Source organism: Aptenodytes forsteri, unplaced genomic scaffold (assembly GCF_000699145.1).
Source record: "Aptenodytes forsteri isolate BGI_AS27 unplaced genomic scaffold, ASM69914v1 Scaffold323, whole genome shotgun sequence".
Lineage (NCBI taxonomy): Eukaryota > Metazoa > Chordata > Aves > Sphenisciformes > Spheniscidae > Aptenodytes > Aptenodytes forsteri.
The window spans coordinates 694,662-699,697 of record NW_008795323.1 but is presented as its reverse complement, the minus strand read 5'-3'; positions in this window follow the sequence as shown (position 1 = coordinate 699,697).

The window sequence follows — 5,036 nt, the reverse complement described above, 5'->3', positions numbered from 1 at the left end:
CGGTTCTGGGAACCGCTGTGGGCAGCTCAACTTCCCTCGCGTCCTTCGCGGTGTTCGCGACGGCCCCGGTCCCTCTCCTGCCTCTCCCGCGAGTTTTGAACGTGGCCGCCCGCTGCTCTCTCGGTGCTGCCTAACCCCCTGCCCCAAGACGGGTGCGATTTTTCTTTGCTACCGCTTTCCCCTGCCCCGGCTCGGATGGTTTTTCCACCGCAGAGCCGGTGCTCTTCACACCGTTCTGATTCCCAACTGTCAGTCCCCTGACACACCCCCACACTCCGAGATGTTTGCTCTATGGATCTTCCTTCAAACATCAAGTGCTGGACTTTGTCCCCTGCACCCAGCCCTCCTTCTAGCCCTTCAGCTGATATTTGTGCTTGTGCTTAATCATAAAATAGTGATTCCACAGGAGCACCCTGCATCCTGTAAACTTCTCCGTAGTGTTTTACAAAGGAGATTTCCATGCACTTTGCAATCACGCTAAGGGAAAAAGGGCAGGGACTGAATAGATGGCATTAAACCTGTGTGCAATCTTATCCCATTCCTTGCCCCCGAAAGCCCCGACCCTGCCTCATCTGTGTCAAGCGACTGAAACAGTTTTTCTGCGGTGTCCCTTCTGCTGTGCCTGGGAGCTCTCTAAGCCTTGGTACCCAGCGAGTATGTTAGTGGAGCTCCAGTTACGGAGGGGCCTGGTATCTCTGTGCTGAGGGGAGAGGGCAGATGAAGGAAAGGGGAAGAGGCTGCAAGGTGCCGGTTGTCGCCAGAGCTGTTGGGAGGATGCGTGAGAAGGCTTTCTGCCCTGGCAGACAGGGCGCCGTGGCCCTGCCGGCGTGACCTGCCCTCATGGAAGTGCAGGCAGCCCATCCTGGAAGAGCACATTGAGCAGCAGATGCGTTCCTGATGTGTATGTGCTGGTGTGTGGTGCCCTCAAAGGGGATGCTCCTGGGAGGAGATTTTTCTGCATGGTTGTTTGCGTGGTCCAAGAGTCACCCAAGAGCACCACAGTTGCTTTAATGCTCTTTTATGTCCTGGTGCAGTATGAGCTTAGGGCAAGTTTCGAGTGCAAAGGTATTGCAGGCTTTGCTACGGCTTGAAAGTATTCAAGTTGGTTGAGCACCCTCTTTAAAACTGCCTTGGGCAGAGGGCCCACAGAGGAGACAGGAGGGGTTAACTTAAAGAGAACAACATGACTCACATAGTAAATAGCAGTTAATAGAATTGCCGTAACTACTTAAAATTATTTTCCAAAGCAGATGGTCAACTATTAGATAACTTGATCTTTGGATATATTTGTTTTCACATTTCTTATCAGGCTCATAAGTCTCAGACCTGTGTAACTCAAGAGTTGTAGTAATTGATAAATTCATTCTTCTGCACGAGCGAAACTCTAACAGAGAGAAAGCATGGCCAGCTCCTGCTGTTAGAGAGACACCCCCCAGAGCATATTGCCCAAGTGAAGTACAAAAAGATTAGATAAAGTGACCAATGGGGATGTGAGAAATTATTCAATTGAATTAGATCTGTGGAAGAAATACCTTATTTCAAATCTCAATAAAAAAGTCAATATAAATGTAATCACATATCACAAAAATACTATGAAAATGAAATCCTGTCTAATGTGGCAAATGGATTAAATTCTGAATTAACCAGGAAGGCTATGAGCCTCTGAATTTGTAGAAAAAACACGTGGGTACAAACTGCAAACATGTATGTGTGTATATAAAATAAAAATGGCCTATTCCAGGGTGCGGAAAAAAAACAAAAGGCAAGCAGGTCTCCTTTTTAATGCTGTTCGGGTGATAAGTTTGTAATTTGCACATGTACATAATCTGTCTCTCTTTCCATATGTATTTTTATACATAAAAAATAGAATCAGCATCACCCTGTGCCAGGTCAGGAGATGTCAGCCCAGTAATGATGTTTTTAGCCTCTGTCCTTCTGTCAGTGGGTGCAAAAGGCACTAAAGATCTGAGCTGAAAAGCCTCCTGCCAGGTCTCCTGTGTTTGCATTTCTATTTTTGCTGATATTTTAATAGGATGTTTCCATAAGGGCTGCTGGCACTATTGCGTTTGGATGTAATCAACTTTTGAAAGCTATTCATCTTTTTTGTTTAATCTTCAAGAATGGATTTGATGTAGAGCCATGTGGTTAAGCCCTCTTAAGAACTACTGGGAAAAGCTCAGTCCAGCAGGAGGTTTGGAGGGGCTGTTTTGAATCTTCACTCTTCCTTTCAGTTGTGTTTCTCTGAAGGGTCTGGGCTGGCTGGCCGAGTACATCCCCTTCAGTCTTGAGCCTGGCAGCTTTTCCATCTGGTGTGGAGGGAAAACCTCCCCCTTTACCACTTCCTTTCTGCCTGGGTGACTGATGGCTGTATGATTTCTCGTCTATACAGGATGTTTAAGGTTTCACACATTTTCCACCAAAACACTTCTTTTCACTATGCTTCAGCTCTTTGCTTTGGCTTGACATTTCCGCACACGTTTTTACATGTGAGATGGGACAAGGCATAGTGTGGCTGAGCTCTCGCTAAGAGTTCTGCACAGCTGTGAGGTGTTTTCCATCCAAAGGCTGTATTCAGCATCTCTCTTGGTGTCCTGCAAAGTTTGTCCTTGTCTTCGGCTTGAACAGATTTCAGCTCTTCTTGTTCATTCTCTCCATCTGACCTGGATGGTGAATAACTCTCTAGGTCCTTCTTCATTGCGTGCTTTCCACCTGAAAATGGAGATGGGCTATTAAAGCCTTCTTTTTTGTTGGACTCTAAACTAAAAACCAAGACATCTTGAGCTGTGTGTCAAGGAATCAGGGAGGATTCTCACAAGTCAATGGAGAGTTACTCCCTTTCGTCGGGGTCTGGTATTTAGGACCAGAAGGCTTGGTTGCCTCATGGATCGCCTTCAGGTTTTGCATCAGTGCACCTGAACAGCCTTGGCAAAGCTACTTGAACATGACAGCACCAGTTCCTTGCCTCTCTGCTCATTTTAAAAAGGCAAAGTTGTCTACTTAATGAGATGCTCGACAGCCTTGGCAAAGCTACTTGAACATGACGGCACCAGTTCCCTGCCTCTCTGCTCATTTTAAAAAGGCAGAGAAAGTTGTCTACTTAATGAGATGCTCATGTAGCTGAACATTGAGGGTTGGTCTGTTAGGAGTAAAGAACTGGCAGCATTCTGCCTTGGGAAGGCAAGAGGATCTGGGCAGATCCACAGAAGGTGGTTTAACCTCTGAAGGCTTCAGTTTCCTCTATAGAACCAGAAGATGCCTCTCCCCTCACAAAGGTTGCATCTATGTCAGGAATAATTATTGGTTGTATTGCACTTTTTTTTTCCTGAAGTAAATCTTTCTAGATCAGAATGGACAGATGGCACATAGAGCTCTGAATTATGAAAAATAGCCTCAGGAGGTACTTCGAGGTCATCTAATCCATGCCTCTGCCCAAAGGCAGGATCAGCTATTCTTTTGCCATTCCTGACAGCTATTTCTCCATCCTGCTCCTAAAGACCTGCAGTGGAGACTCCTTACTTTCCTGGCGTGCAGGAAACACCCTGATGTCCAGCTTAAACCTCCTTTTCTGTAACTCATTCCTCATCCTGATCACAGTGGGCAACCCACAGAGGATCAGCAAAGAGTATTTAGAAGTTCTTCAGCAAATGCAGGTATTTGGTAAATGTGAGGGAATAAAGATGTGATGTTTTTTACTCCTCAACCTGAGTTCTGTAAGGAGCAAACCATACGAAACCTGGCTACCTTGTGCTGGAGATCTGCAGTAGCATGGGAGGGATGGGGTAGGTAGGCTGCGATACAGCTCCGTATGGTGATGTAATTGCAAAGTTAGGATCAAGTTGTTTGCATAAACACACAGCAATGAGGATATGAAAAGAGCTGTTGAGCCACTAAGTGCTCAGGAGAGTTCAGAGAAAAGTCAAATGCAACAAGATGGCTTCTGTAAAAATTACGTGTTCAGGGTGATCACTGCTGTTAGGCAAATTGTTAACAGTGCTGCGGTATGTGTTTGAGTGCAGGCTTTGTCCCTTCCTGTTCAGGACGCCTGGGGCTTGATATGGGTGCTATAAACAGACATCTAGTGCTATGTGAGACATCCCGATGGGGCTGGCAGAGAATAGGATAGGACCTAAGGGAGGCGCGTGCATTTCTAAAGTGACAGCAGAGGCTCAGGTGATAGCTTAGAGCACTTTAGACCTCACTATTCACTTATATTTAAGCAACTAACTCCAACCTTATCAGTTTAGTTTATGACGTGTTCTGGAGAAAGGATGCTTTTCATCATTGGGCCTGTTGGTTGATTGTTAAAAACAAAAATTACATTGAATTTTATGCTACCAGGTATCTTGTGTAAAGTATATGCAAATGCCATTGTAGAAGACACGCTAAAGCAGGAGTACTGGAGTCTCCTTGCCCACAAAGCAGCAGTAAATCTAGTGTCAGGAAGGCCACACTTGAAATTTTATGTGTGTTTCAGGGCTCTTGCTGATGGTTTTTTGATTTTTGTTTTTTGTAAAAGTTACACATTTCAAGCCCAAATAAAATAAGTAATTTGTTACAACTACAAATGCAGCAGTTGAAGGCAGGCATTCTGAAAAGAAATGACAGCTACAAGACAGATCGTATTTATCTTAGAGGATAAGTCAGGAGTTGCATGCAGTAGGTTTATCACTATTTGACAGGTAACAAGATAAAGTCCAGGTGTTACATAAGGATGTGGAAAGATCTGAAACAGGAATAAAGAACACTTTACATAGCATTTTTAGGGAATATTTGCAAACAATGCATCTGAGACAATGGAGAAGTTAGCGGGGAGCGAAACTTCTTGCAGGGATGGTTTGAGCCAGGGACAGGGGGAGGGAAAGGCATACAGAGGATGAGGGAATCTTCCTGTCCCTCTGATACAAGGAGAGGAAAAGGGGGTTTTCCTGAACCTTTGGAGACGTGACGAATGACATGCTGGGCTCCTGTCTGTATGTTGATTAGCATTTGTGATTGCACTCAAATCCAGGGTGGAAGGCACTCAGGCATTCTCAGGA